The sequence below is a fragment of the Geotrypetes seraphini genome, chromosome 15, assembly GCF_902459505.1.
Source record: "Geotrypetes seraphini chromosome 15, aGeoSer1.1, whole genome shotgun sequence".
NCBI lineage: Eukaryota > Metazoa > Chordata > Amphibia > Gymnophiona > Dermophiidae > Geotrypetes > Geotrypetes seraphini.
The window spans coordinates 30,949,174-30,964,878 of record NC_047098.1 but is presented as its reverse complement, the minus strand read 5'-3'; the positions used below and the strand labels follow the sequence as shown (position 1 = coordinate 30,964,878).

Genomic DNA, 15,705 nt, shown 5'->3' with positions numbered 1-15,705 from the left:
CTGACTCCATAAAGATCCAACCACCCTATTTCTTGTATATTACTGACTTTATTTGCTACTTACACTTGAGTTTGCATGCTGCAGATTTTCAACAACTGCAACACACCCTTGAAATAGACATTTTAGAGACTCAAGTTTAAAGTTTATTGGTGCATGATATACTGCTTATAATAACCTAAATGGTTTACATTAAAGCAGGGGTGCCCAATAGGTCGATCGCAATCGACCGGTAGCTCGCCAAGGCAAAGTGAGTCGATCATCCAGGACTCACTTTGCTTTGGCGATCTATCGGGCCGATCAGTCTTCCTCTCCCCGACGTCAATTCTGCCATCGGAGAGGAAGTTCGGGCCAGCCAATCGCTGCCTGACTGGGCGGAACTTCCTCTCCGACGGCAGACCTGACGTCGGGGAGAGGAATGCTAGTCGGCCTGAAGCAGGGAGAGCATGGGGCGGTGTCGGCGTTGGCTTTGGGGCCTGTTATCCATTGGTGGCGGTTTGGGTCCTGTTCCCCGATGGCAGCGGCAGCGGCAGTGGCTTGGGGAAGGGCAGGGAGAAAGAAAGAAAGGGGGCAGGCAGGGAGACAGAAGGAAAGAAGAGAAACAGAAAAAAGAAAGGGGGCATGAAGAGAGAAAGAAAGAAAGGTCAGGGAGAGAGGAAGAAAAAGTTGGGGGAGGGAATGAGGTGTGGAGGAGAGGAAGCATACAAGCTGAAAGAAAGATTGGATGCACAGTCAGAAGAAGAAAGTGCAACCAGAGACTCATGAAATCACCAGACAAGGTAGGAAAAATGATTTTATTTTAAATTTAGTGATCAAAATGTGTCTGAATTTATATCTGCTGTCTATATTTTACAATACGGTCCCCTTTTACTAAACTGCAATAGAGGTTTTTAGCGCAGGGAGCCTATGAGCGTCGAGAGCAGCGCTGAGCATTCAGCGTAGTTCCCTGCGCTAATAACTGCTATTGTGGTTTAGTAAAAAGGGAGGGGGGGTGGGTATTTGTCTATTTTTGTATGGTTGTTACTGAGGTGACAGTGCATAGAGTCATCTGATTTGACCTCTTTGAAAAAACCCCGGAATAGGAATGATAATTAACAATTCTATGCGTACAGTGTGCGTTGTGTTTTTTTAAAAATTTTATTGTTGGTAGATCATTTTGACTTGATCATTTTAAAAGTAGCTCGCGAGTCAAAAAAGTGTGGGCACCCCTGCATTAAAGCATAGTTTAGAAGAGAAAAAAAAAGAGCACTTTCACGGGAGGTAAACACAAACTCTTCTAAGATAGAGAGGGAGACTTCACAGGAGACAGGAGGGAAACTGCAAGGGTTACATCGTTAAAAAAAAAAAAAGACGGGGGCAGGAAAAGGCATAGTAGGGTACAGGTATGCATAAATCACAGATGTCACAATCTTAGTCTATACCAGTGTATTGTACAATGTGTGCCCCATGAAATTTCAGGTGTGCCATGACACATTGGCGAGGAGGAGCGTCATCCACGCTGGCTGACTGCCTACAAGACGTGACTCTCGCATGTGCATAAATGCCAGCATGCTGGCCACGCACTATTCTATAAGATGGCTCCTAAATGCGATGGAGCGTTGTTTGGACAGAACTCAAGTGAGACACTCTATTACACGTGCAAAAAAACTCTAGGCACAAGCATTTGTACCAGGTCATGCCTAAAAATGGCATATATTTGCCCTGTTAAGTTAGTATTCTAAAGCTACCCCTTGTAGGACCACCCTCTACATTCCATTTTAGTTGGCTGTCTCGGGAGACTGAATTTAAGCAGACACTGACCCCTTCCCCTCCACCCCCCGCTATTCAGACAAAGGCCAGATATTCACTGCCAGGCCATTTCTGACAACTGGCCTTAATTATCCAGGGGTTTTTTGGCCACTAAAAATTTGGCCAGTTATGACAGATCAGTCATAACTAAGTGGTCCGATTAAAGCAGTTCACTTAAGCTATTGGGCGCTGATGATCGGTGCCTAACAGGTTAAGTCCCACAACTTAGCCAATTTCATGGTAGGTGCTAATTGCGAATATTCAGCAGGAGATAGCCAGTTATAGTTAGCCACAAAAAAAATGCTATTTAACCAGATCAGTTAAATCAGTGGTCCCCAACCCTGTCCTGGAAGACCACCAGGCCAATTGGGTTTTCATAAAAGCCCTAATGAATATGCATGGAGCAGATTTGCATGCCTGTCACTTCAATTATATGCAAATATCTCTCATGCATATTCATTAGGTCTAGCCTGAAAACCCGATTGGCCTGGTGGTCCTCCAGGACATGGTTGGGGACCACTGAGTTAAATAGCACTGAATATTGGCTAGTAAAGTCCTTTGCTGTATTAGTTCTCTACTGGGAGATGTATGTATGTGAGGGGGGATGTAGTTTATAAATCTATCTTTCCCCCTTCCCCCCCATCCGCAAACGACCTAGCCAAATTTTTCAACGAAAAGATTACTACCATAAGGAGTTCTTTCCCCCCAGATGTCTCTTACAATTCTCTGCCTCCCAATGACTCCAACCCTATCCCTGCTGATAGATCCTGGACTGCCTTCAAACTTGTATCCGAACCCCAGATCTCTAAACTTTGTCTCAAACTGAAATCCTGCAAATGCATCCTAGATCCTTTCCCATCCTACCTTTACGAAAACATTCCTGCGCAGGCCATCTCCTCCCTTACCAGTCTTATAAATACTGCTATACTATCGGGCCTGTTCTCCACAGAAATGGGACACATTGTCTTATCCCCTCTTCTGAAAAAAGCCGATCTCGACCCTTCCTTACCATCGAACTACTGCCCCATAGCAAATATCCCTCTTCTAACTAAACTGCTAGAGGCCATAGTCGCTACCCAGCTCTCTTCTTACTTAGAAAGATTCTCCATTCTCCACCCCTACCAACATGGCTTCAGACCCGGCTTCAGACCCAGCTTCAGCACTGAGTCCCTCCTAGTTTCCCTAATTTCAAAGGTTCAACAACTACATTCTCGTAACAAATTCGCTGTTCTTTTACAATTCGATCTCTCTGCAGCTTTCGATGTCGTCCACCACGACATACTACTTTATCAACTTTCCGAGATAGGAATTGACTCCACCGTCCTAAAGTGGTTCTCAAACTTCCTTCGCTCTCGCTCCTACACTGTCAACACAAATGGCACCATGTCCGTACCTTGGACACTATCTTGCGGTGTCCATCAGGGATCACTCCTGTCCCCTATTCTCTTTAACATCTACATGTCCTCCCTGAAGCTCCTTCAACTTTCCCCCCTTGAAACAATCTACACATATGCTGATGACATCCTTGTCCTCCTTGAAACAGACCAGAACCTCACCAACCTCCACGAGAACATTACATCTTGCATAATGAGACTCCACTCCTGGTCCCTCTCGGTACAGATGAAACTAAATGAATCAAAAACAAAATTACTCTGGCTCGGCCCAAAGTTAGAACACCTGCCCACCATCTTCGCACTACCCACAGGCGCTGCTCTGCACCTTGAGTTCTCAAGCAAGGTCCTTGGCATCACTATTGATTCTTCTCTCTCCCTCAACGAACGCCTCAACTCCTTGGCAAAATCATGCTTTTTCAGCCTCCACATGCTGAGGAAAGTAAGATCCTACTTTTGCCAAAAACATTTCGCCGTCCTCGTCCAATCCATCATTCTCTCCAAACTTGACTACTGCAATGCCATTTACTTATGCCTAACAAAAAAAGTCTTCAAAGACTCCAGCTTATCCAGAATACTGCAGCCAAGTTGATCTTTGCAAAGCGCAAATCTGACCATGTCTCCCCACTCCTGTCCAATCTTCACTGGGTCCCAGTGATTTCCAGGCTCCTGCCTGGCTTTTAAGATCATTCACAGCATCCTTCCTCCCCTAATCTCACTATCCTTTAACTCCTCGAGTCCTGACTCCATCAGACCCGCCCAAAGATATAAACTATCCTTCCCCTATTCTCTATGCAGGTAAACTGGGAAAATCTATTCTCTTCAAAATCACAAGTCTCTGGAACAACCTTACTATCCCGTTGCGGAACCTGGGCTCTCTCCAACTATTCCGCAAGCAACTGAAAACTTGGCTCTTCTCTAACATGTAATTCTATTTTCCCCCTTACTCTTCCATTCTATATATAAGCTCATGTAAACCTTTTCCTTTCTCTTCTTATATTTTAAGTTCTTGTAAACCGTGCCGAGCTCCACTTCCGTGGAGAGGATGCGGTATATAAACTTAAGGTTTAGTTTAGTTTACACACAAATTCCCAGCACTCAATCAGTCCAAGAGAGTAAAGACAACAGTACCAAGGGTTCCTTTAAGATGGAAAAAATCATCTTGACGGTTGAATGACTAAAAATATCTTGTCTAATTGAAAACCTTTTTCATGCTGGGTCTTTGGTGAGACTAAGAACTTTTTAGCAACTGTCTCTAGCCCATGGGCACTGTCACATGTCCAGGACAGGACATTTTGTACTGTTAAAGGTAAGCCAACTGACAAATCTCATCAAAACTGCAGCTTTGAGTATAGCCATACGGAGGCTGCACAGACCGATCCATCTCCAGCACAAAGGCTGTTCTACTGAGTGTCATTCACATTTCTTTTCCCCTTCGGATGCAAAGTGGATTCTACACGTGACATACAGAATTCATTGCCCAGTTTTGTCCTAGTCCAGATGTAGGCAATTCCGGTCCTCGAGAGCCGGAGCCAGGTCAGGTTTTCAGGATATCCACAATAAATATGCATGAGATAGATTTGCATCTCAAGGAGGCAGTGCATGCAAATCCATCTCATACATATTCATGGTGGAGATCCTGAAAACCTAGCCTGGCTCCGGCTCTTGAGGACCGGAATTACCCACCCTTGTCCTAGTCAAATATACCACCTTTGACTATGTGACAAAGGTGATTTCCTTCGCCTCCAAAGGGGTAAAGGGCTTGTATTTTTCTAGGTATTGCTCTGTCCATAGTCACTCAGAGGCCGATGCAGAGATGTCTGAGCATGTGGCTACTACGAGCCCTAATACTGCAGAATACAGTAAGTTTATTATAGAAAGCTCCACAAAATCCTTAACCAGTATAAATTCCTATGGCAAGGCTTCTATACCATCATGTTTTTTTTATTGATCAAGTTTCAAGTTTATTAGGATTTTAGATACCGCCTATCAAGGTTATCTAAGCAGTTTTTACAATCAGGTACTCAAGCATTTTTCCCTCTCTGTCCCGGTGGGCTCACAATCTATCTAATGGACCTGGGGCTATGGAGGATTAAGTGACTTGCCCATGGTCACAAGGAACAGCGCGGGGTTTGAACCCACAACCCCAGGGTGCTGAGGCTGTAGATCCAACCGCTGCGCCACACACTCCTCCTCTTGATGACTTGCAATGGCCCTTGTTTTCTTTTTTCCTTTATCTTCTTTTTGGGATACGGGTTTATGTTTTTTTGTTTTTCTTTGTTTTTTATACTGGCTTGGCGTTTGGACTGCTACGGGCTGCTGTTGGTGACTGGATGTTCATCGATGGGTTGAGATCATGCCGCCGTTCCTGGGAGAATGGTGTTGAGTGTGACTGAAACAGGACCGGAGGATTGAAATCATTGACTGTTTGGGTGGAGGCTGCTAACTGTGGGTGAGCCGTTACAGGACATTTGCTTCTTTTTCTGCAGTAATTGGTTGGTAACCTGATTGGAAGAATTATTTGCTGGGACTCTGAAACAGCTCAGAGCGAAACAGGGCAGCTTTTTTTTCTGTGATTATTTTGTTGAAGAGTTGTGTTCTGCAATATTCCTATGTTCAAGGAGACTGCGACTGTTTTTGCCTTTGGTGAAAGTTGTTGTGGAGTTTTTTTTTTAGAGACCAGTGACTGTGATAGAACCCACGTTGCACGACGTAGTTGTGCTGACAGGGGAATATTAAATCTGAGGTCTCTTTTTCTCCACTTTTTGGGATGGAGTAGAAGCCTTGCCATAGGAATTTATACTGGTTGAGGATTTTGTGGCGTTTTCTTGATTTATAAGCAGCATAGTTCGTATGAGTTTCTGGTAAGTTTATTTTAGGCAAATTTTGTGCTGCAGTAAATGGAGGTGGGGAAGAGCATGCCACATGCATGTGCACAAGGTTTTGCAATAAGCGCAACTTCTTATACACATGTCTGAGCCTAAACAGAATCAGCATGCATCGGTGCCTGTTCTTCAGTGCCTATATATGAGCCTTTCAAAAGCTAAGCCAATAGTTGATTTCTGCATCAGCTTTGCAGCATGTTAAGCATTCAGTTTCCACACAGAATACATTTATTAGAGGTCAATATTCCACCACATGGTAAATGTATAACTTGAAACATCTAACTTAAACATTTTCAAATCGCACGTACATTCAGTGATACTATCTCTCTGGTTCTATATAGGTCACTCAAAGTTATGGAGCCCATATGTGCACATAAACTAATTAGTCAATTGGGCGCAATCAATTCTGGTGTTAAGTTCATTGGCACTTAAGTAGCACTAGGTCAGAGCTGCCCAAGTCCGGTCCTCGAGATCTACTGGCAGGCCAGGTTTTCAGGATATCCACAATGAATATGCATGAGAGAGAGATTTGCTTACCAAGAAGGCAGTGCAGGCAAATCTCTGTCATGCATATTCATTGTGGATATCCTGAAAACCTGGCCGGCCAGTAGATCTTGAGGACCAGACTTGGGCAGCCCTGCACTAGGTGCTACTCTATAACACAGGGCCGGATTTAGATGCCCTAAGCACTAACTCATTTTGGTGCCCTCTTACACTTGTAGACTGTATAACATGAGTAGACATGAGCACATTTTGCACGAAGGCATGTTTGGCGCACAACGCCATTAGGTGAGTACGTCAAAACGTCTGCGCTCATATCCAAGAATAGAATTAAATGCATTCAAAACGTACTTACATTTTAATAGATTAAAGAGCCAGAACTGAGTGTGCTATTGGAATAGTCATTAAGCAACTTTGAGGCTTTGAAACTTTGAAAGCAAGAAGAGGTTCTGAATGCACCTGCAATTAACACCCGTGACAGTTGGCAACTAAACTTAGAACTTAATATGAGCTAGTACCCGTCGTTTGCGCTGTTCCAAACGCGTCTAGACTTGTTCAAAATTTGTATAGCTTCCAATCTGCAAGCACAGTGTACTTTATTTTGCAGGATAAACATGATGACACAAGAGAGAACGCCTTAAAACAGAATTTATTTATTTTCCATTACATTTTGAAAATGGCTATAAATTTAATAATTTAAATGATAAATTTGGCTATGAAAAATTTCTGTGGTGCCCCCTTCCCTTGATGCCTTAAGCACATGCTTACTTTACTTATAGGGTTAATCCACCACTGCTATAGCATTGCACACCCAAATGTCCTGCAAGCAATTTTTACCGAGTTCATGTGAGCAAATTCTTTTTTTCGTGAACAAACCATTTCCAACCGCTTCTGCCCCCTCTCTCATCCCACCCTCTGCCACCAGTGTCTGCCCCATTCCATTTCCACCAGTATCTACCTCCTCTCTCTCTCTCTCCCCCCCCCCACATCCACCAGCATCTGTACCCTCTCTCTCCCCTACCCCACAACTAGCGTCTGCTCCCTAGCATCCCCTCTGCTGCTACTGCTTTCCCAAAACAGCAGCAGCAAACTGAAATAAACCAGCTTCGGGACCTTCCCAACCATATCAGTGGCTGCCCCAGAAGTGGCGTCGGAGAGGGCAGGCTGGCAGCCGCGCGTATGTGCGGGAAGGTCTCACTGCTAGCCTGTTTCAGTTTGCCACTGCTGCTGCGGGAAAGCAGCAGTAGGTGTTGGTATCTACCCCACCGGCTGTGCGGCAGGGCTGAAAGGTTGCATGGCCTTCTACTAAAAGGCGTTTGATCGCTCAAAAAGGAGCAGGGCCGTGGGAGGCCATGAACATTGAACTCTTGTATTCAATGTAAGAATCTCAGACAATTTTTATTTTATTTTTCTTTCCAGCTTATGATTTATCTTTAATCTTATCTATTGTTTTGCCTTTTGTCTTTATTTTGTTCTATTTCTATCATTTAAATTTCTCCAGAATTCTACTGTTCAACGGCTCCCCCTTCTGCTTCTATTCCTTTCTCTCCTCTCTTCTACCTTCCAAAGTATTTAGATCAATGCTGTCTTGTTAAAATGTTTATTTTATTTTTATTTTTCCTCTAACTCTACTTTTCACTTCTCTATTACCCTCCAGGTACTTTAGTTAGATTGTGAGCCTTCGGGACAGTAAGGGAATTTTTCAAGTACCTTTCTTATTTCTAATCTTAATGTATATTTTCTGTAAACCGCTTAGAACCTAACGGATGTAGCGGTATATAAGAAATAAATTACATTACATTACAATTTTTGAAAAAAGGATATTGATTAAGACTTGATTAAATTAAGGTGGTTTTTCTGTCTATGAGGAGGCACAAGAGAGGTCTGTGAGAAAAGTCGTTCTGGACTGTGCCCTGTGCCCTGGACTGTGCCCTTACTACTTTTGATAAAGATGGACTTTTGTATAACTGCCCATGAATTGAGCGAGTAGAAATAATTTATTGAATTGGAGGGGCACAGGTGTTATAGAATACTGGGGTTATGCGCCCAATATGCGCGCCAGGATTTAAACCAGGTTTCAGCGGGTGTAAAGATTTTTCCTGGCACCTAAATTTGGTTCAAAGCCAAACACAAAGAGAAGAGAGGTAAACACTGCCCAGAGGAGCAAACAGAACAAATAAAGGGCAAGGCTGATATCCTAGTACAACCACGGTGAGCTTTATTATATAACTATAAAAAGTCCCAACAGAGATCCAAGTTTCGTCAGAACTGCCTTCTTCAGGGGACAAAACAAATGCAATGGTTGTAATGCATTAGATTAGAGTTAAAACCTATATTAAACTGTATAGGGCTCCTTTTACAAAGCCGCGCTAGCGGGTTTAACGAGCATGACTTTTCACCACGCGCTAACCCCCGCGCTGGCTGAAAAACTACCGCCTAATCAAGAGGAGGCGGTAGCGGCTCGCGTGGCCGGTGGTTTAGCGCACGCTATTACGCGTGTTAGACCGCTAGCGCGGCTTTGTAAAAGGAGCCCATTGCCCGGTTTAGTCTGTTAGAATACACTAAAAATGATATATACGCATCGTCGTCTCGGATCCCTGTTAGGACTTTTTATAGCTATAGTTGGTGGTACCTAAATTTGGCTGCCATTTAGAGAATTCACCCCTGTTTGTTTAGATATTGCCACTGACTATGAATGTACAATTTTAAACATCTAAGTTAGACTGAAGTCATACCTGTTATTTGAGTGGGCCACCTAGATTTATACCTTATATACATTTAGGCCCAAATTCTATATATGATGGCTAATGTTATGTGCATGCTAGAGGTCTGCATGGAAACGGGGATCGTGGGAATCCCATGGGTCCCGCAGGGGTCCCGCAGGAATCCCCCCTAACCCATGGGACTCCCACGGGGACCCCCCTCTGGCCCACAGGACTCCCACGGGGATGGAAGGCTTTGGAAGCAGGGTTCATCCATATAATATAATGGACGCGTCAGCCTTAGTAAAAGAGGGGGTTTATAAGTTAATTACCTGAACAGAAAACAAAAAAAGAGTTCCACCAAAGAGATTCCACAAGGAAAACAGCAGCGCAAACACAAAAGAAACTGTGGAATTGATGATCCTGTCAGAAGTAATTGCTGCTTTTTATGGGGATGGACGGGGATGGAGGTAATTTCTTGCAGGGATGGGTGGGGAAGGAGAGGATTCTGATGGGGACGGGTGGGGAAGGAGATGATTCTGGCAGGGACGGGTGGGGATGGAGAGGATCCTGACGGGGACGGGTGGGGACGGAGAGGATCCTTGCAGGGATGGGTGGGGACGGAGACGATCCTTGTGGGGACGGGTGGGGACAGAGAGAATCCTTGCGGGGACGGGTGGGGACAGAGAGGATCCTGGCGGGGACGGGTGGGGACGGAGAGGATCCTGGCGAGGACGGGCGGGGACGGAGAGGATCCTGGCGAGGACGGGCGGGGATGGGTGGGATTTCTGTCCCCGCGCAACCCTCTAGTGCATGCATCAGCACATGTAGCCAATGTATGCACATAACTTAAATAATAGGACCAATTGGCGTCAATAATTGGCAAGTGACAGCTCATAACTGACGCTAATTTGAGTTAATTGAAACTTCCAGTCTCTCCTCATACGTCTTCTGGCGCAAGCCTCCTATCATTTTCGTCGCCCTCCTCTGGACTGCCTCAAGTCTTCTTACGTCCTTCGCCAGATACGGTCTTCAAAATTGAACACAATACTCCAAGTGGGGCCTTACCAATGACCTGTACAGGGGCATCAACACCTTCTTCCTTCTACTGGCTACGCCTCTCTTTATACAGCCCAGCATCCTTCTGGCAGCAACCACTGCCTTGTCACACTGTTTTTTTGCCTTTAGATCTTTGGACACTATCACCCCAAGGTCCCTCTCCCCGTCCGTGCATATCAGCTTCTCACCTCCCAGCATATACGGTTCCTTCTGATTATTAATCCCCCAAATGCATTACTCTACATTTCTTTGCATTGCCATTTTTCTTGATGCCATTTAAAGAATCAGCCACATGGTGCGTATAGCTTTTATAGAACTGTACTTCACGTAGCACTAGTTGACATCAACGTTTTTAGGCGGCTTATATAGAATCGGGCCCTTAGCTACTAAATATTACTGCTTACATGACTAAGGGTTCCTTTTTCTAAATGGCAGTAGAGGATTCTACCGCGGGCCAGTGAGGTAAATGCCCCGACGCTCATAGGAATTCTATGAGCCGTCGGAGCATTTACTTCATTGGCTTGTGGTAGAAACCTCTACTGCCATTTAGTGAAACCCAGCACAAGTTAGTTGTCTAAGTCAGTGTTCCTCAAGTCGATCCTGGAGTACCCCCTTGCCAGTCAGGTTTTCAGGATATCCACATTGAATTTGCATAAACTTGATTTGCATACACTGCCTCCGTTATATGCAAATTTCTTTCATGCATAACATTGTGGATAGCTTGAACACCTGACCGGCAAGGGAGTACTCCAGGACCGAGTTGAGAAACACTGGTCTAAGTGGCATCTCTTAAAACTAATAGATTATGCCCTATTGGAAACCATAGGAGGGACCTACCTAGACACTACCAGGTCTACCCACTGCACTCATAGAGAGACCCACTCATTCACTTAACACACAAAACAAAAAAAAAAGGAAAAAGTGGAGAAAAAGCCTCAGTTCATCTTCATATGGCAAGAAACTCCACTTATAAATCACTATTAAGCAAGGTCCAAAATGTATCACTTCACTCAGCAGTGAGAAACACTATGGTAGCCCTCGTAGGAACCACCTCAAAAAGATCTAGTCCTTCCTGAGGTTTTTCTAAGTGGCATCTCCCCAGAACACCTAAATCTAGCTCCCTTTTTTTGGATAGATAACTTTGATCCAACAATGATTTGTATTGGCACAATTTATGTGTTCAAGTGTCACAGATTTTTCTTTTTAAAAGCACTTATGTGCTTGGCAGTGCTGTTGACCACACAAGTACTTTTGAACACTGACCTCATTAATTGTTACTCTCAAATCCTATTTTCCTTCCACCTACCATCCTTCCAGACAGGTAAGTGCACGGAATGTTCTCAAGTTCTATTTCTTCCGTATGACACAGAAGATATTTTTGTCCCTGCAATGGTCTTCCTGCTCAGAACATTCATATCAATACTGTACTCAGCACTTACTCTATAACTGCACAGCACGGAAGGAAACAACTCTCCTTAATTTAAAATGAAGCAAATATTGTTTTGTGAAATACATGAAAACAATGAAAAAAAAGCATAGTTCTTGCACTATGTTCTAAATATAGGGCTCCTTTTACTAAGGTGCACTAGCATTTTTAGCGCACACACAAAATTAGCACGTGCTAACCGAAAAACTACTGCCTGCTTAAAAGGAGGTGGTAGCGGCTAGCGTGCGTGGCATTTTAGCGTGCGCTAAAACCACTAGCGCACCTTTGTAAAAGGAGCCCATAGTCACAGAAAATGGGATGCCTTTTCAATGAAGAATTAAACAAGCCAGTGGCGTATCTAGGGTATGTGACACCCGGGGCCAATCATTTTTTTTTTATATAATTTTATTTTGATAATCTAATATAATAAAACGGTAAGCCACGCATGCGCACTTCCTAAGCGTGCGTCCGTTTTCCATGAGCTGTAGCACACATAGGAAGTGCGCATGCGCGGCTTACGGTCTGGTCTCACAAGGCAAGACAAGTTGATGTCGGCCACGACGGCGGCTGCTGGCCGCCCCAAGCTCGCTCTCTCTCTGGCGGCCCGAGGCAGATGTCAGCCGCGGCGGCTGCTGGCTGCCCGAAACTCGCTCTCTATCTTCCTCCCTCCCCCCCCCAGGCGGATGTCGGCCGCGGCGGCTGCTGGCCGCCCGAAGCTCTCTCTCTCTCTTCCTCCCCCCCCAGGCGGATGTCGGCCGCGGCGGCTGCTGATGGCGGCTGCAGGCCGTTAACATAAATAGGCCATGGAGTTCAGCAGGAAGGTATGGGGGGAGGAAAATACTGCACATGGAAGTGGGGTGGGAGGGAAATGCTGCAACACACGGAAATGGAGGGGCAGAAAAGGGGTTGATGGACAGGGGAATAGGTGCTGAGGAACAGGGAGGGGGCAGAAAAATGAAGACAGGGGGAACAGGAAGGAGGTGGTGATGGACAGGGGGAGGTAAAACAAAGGGAGAAGGGCTTCTGCTGGATAAGGTGAGCAGTGATGGGGTGGTGGAGGACACAGAGGAGGTAAAAGGAAGGGAGAATGGACAGGGGGAGCAGGCAAGGGGTGGTAGTGGACAGCCAAGGAAAAAAAAACAACAAACAGATAGAAATACAGAAAGTGGCTAAGGAGAGAGAGAAAAAAATAAAGACAGACACACACACATATATTCTAGCACCCGTTAATGTAACGGGCTATAAGACTAGTTCAACAATAAAGTTATTGAAGTACACAAGAGCCTTGTCATTTTACAAAGAAAAAGAAAATTTGTAGCAATTCCAAACATCAATCTATTTGACAAATAATTTTAAGACTCAATAACAGTCCACACACTGGAGAGACAATTTCACATAACAGAAGGAGTGATACATATTCCTAAAATTGTAAAGGAAAAAGTAGGAAGTCACAGTGGCGTACCTAGGGGGGGGGGGGGGGGGGGCGGGCCGCCCCGGGTACCAGCCCTAAGGGGGTGTTCCCGGCCTTGCCGTTCAGTCCCCCGCCACCCCCGAAGGACCGCTCGCCCCCCTGGCCTCCCCGCACCACCTATGAACAGCCGCAGCAGGATCGCGAAGTCAGCGTCAGCATCCCTGCGCTGCTTCCTACGACGCGATCCCGCCCCTCCTCTGACGTCAGAGGAGGGGCGGGACCGTGGCGCAGGAAGCAGCAGGGATCGCTGACGCTGACTTCGCGATCCTGCTGCGGCTGTTCATAGGTGGTGCGGGGAGGCCAGGGGGCGAGCGGTCCTTCGGGGGTGGCGGGGGACTGAACGGCAAGGCCGGGAACACCCCCTTAGGGCTGGTACCCGACGCTGACTTCGCGATCCTGCTGCGGCTGTTCATAGGTGGTGCGGGGAGGCCAGGGGGGCGAGCGGTCCTTCGGGGTGGGTCGGGGCATCAGGCCTTCAGGGTGGGGCGGGCGGGCAGGCAAGCAGGCTTTCAAGGGGGAGGGGGTGACAGGCAGGCAGGCAGGCCTTCAAGGGGGGACAGGCCTTCGGGGGGGGGTGCAGACATTCAAGGGGTGCAGGCCTTCAAGGGGGGCAGGCAGGCCTTCAGGGGGGTGCAGACCTTCGGGGGGGGGGTGTAGGCCTTTGGGGGGGTGCAGACCTTCAAGGGGGTGCAGGCCTTCAAGGGGGGAAAGGCAGGCAGGCCTTCAAGGGGGGGGACAGGCCTACAAGGGGGGGGACAGGCCTACAAGGGGGGGGGGACAGGCCTACAAGGGGGGGGACAGGCCTTCAAGGGGGGGTGCAGGCCTTCAAGGGGGGGTGCAGTCCTTCAGGGGTGGGGTTTAGGCCTTCAGAGGGGGACAGACCTTCGGGTGGGAGGTAAAGTCCTTCGGGGGGTGCAGGTCTTCAGGGGTGGGGTGTAGCCCTTCGGAGGGGGGACAGACCTTCGGGGGGGGGGGGGTCCTGGTGTAAAAGTACACAGAGGGAGAGAGGGAAGGGGGGGTTCAAAGATACATGCATATGCCAGACTTTGGGGGTTAGAAATAATGGGTCTAAAAACAGAGGAGTGGGAGAGAGATGGTGCATAATGGGATTTAGGGAGGGAAGGAACAGAAAGGGAGAGAACTTGGAAACAGGGGATGGTGTGGAGGGGGGATAGAGATACTGGATAGGAGGATAGTTGGGAACAGAAAGGGAGAGATGGTGGATCCTGGGGTGGTGGGGAGTTGAGAAAAGGTGAATCTGTGGATGGAGACAAAAAAAAGGAAAGATGCCAGATCTCCGGGAGAGGGAAGGGAAACAGAAGGGGAGAACAGAGATGGCAGACGGATGATTAGCACGGAGAAAGGAGACCCTGGCAAGCAAGACAACAAGAGCCTGGGACCAACAAGATTTGAATATTGATCAGAGAACAAAAGGTAGAAAAAATAATTTTATTTTCTGTTTTGTGATTACAATATGTTAGATTTGAAAAGTGTACATGAGACAGCTTGAAATGGGAACTTTTCTATTTTTGTGAATGGCAAGGCTGAGTTCAGTTAAAATATATGCTTTATAAGAAAATATAATAATGTGTTTTATAAAGTTTATAAGCATTGCTGGCATACTCGGTGAGGTGTTCCTAGTGTTGGTGGTGGTGGTAGCATGTCAGTGTGTTGAGAGGAAGAGGTAGTCTGGGAAATTCTGCTGAGCAAACTCTGGGCCCATTTCCACCCCCAGTTAGTCCACTCCACTCAACTGGTTCACACACTGAGTGGGTCTTTGGGTGTTATTTCTGGGTAGTTGTTTTAGAATCTCTTCCAGTGGTTTGTCAGTATCTCCTTCTGGTCCAAGGAAGGAAACTTTGTCAACCTTAGCATTGACCTTCAGAATATGTTTGTAACAGCGCTGCTTGTGTGGCATTAGGCTATGTAGTGATCGAAAGAAAAAAAACAGACCTTTGCACATTTTTGCACTATATGGTGGGTGTATGAGGAGATTCATTTCCTGCACAGTTAAGTCCATTTTTTCTACTGAATAATAGTATAGGTACAATGAAAGTAAATAGCAAAAATGTTTGAGTAGATAATTAAGGAAATCTTTTTCATATTGCTTGCTTATGGACTGGGAAAAAAGACTGTTCAAGCAAATGTCTCCAGAACTGCTTTAATGGAAAAATGTGATTTTTTTTTTTTTAAGTACTTTGTGAAATTTATTGTTGTTGTGAAATTTATTGTTATACTTTGTTTAAACTTAAAAAGCGGTGTCATTAACAGTGAATCTAATCGAAAAAATCGATTCAACAGGGTGAATCGGATCGAATGAAATATTTTTCTCTGAATCGGGCAGCACTATTGGCTACCATGAGAATGGGCTACTGGGCATGATGGACCATTGGTGTGACCCAGTTAGGCTATTCTTATGTTATGTTCTCATCTGTAGGGGCCTTTGTTTTCACTTCTTATTTTAATGTATTTTTTTCCTGGGAAC

At 45.8% G+C, this 15,705-nt stretch overlaps 1 protein-coding gene across 1 annotated transcript in view; it reads right to left on the bottom strand.

Moving 5' to 3' along the window:
• The window catches only part of SARM1 (sterile alpha and TIR motif containing 1), a 41,725-nt gene that overhangs the window by 19,828 nt on the left and 6,192 nt on the right, over nt 1–15,705 (bottom strand). The gene's annotated exons all lie outside the window — the stretch shown is intronic.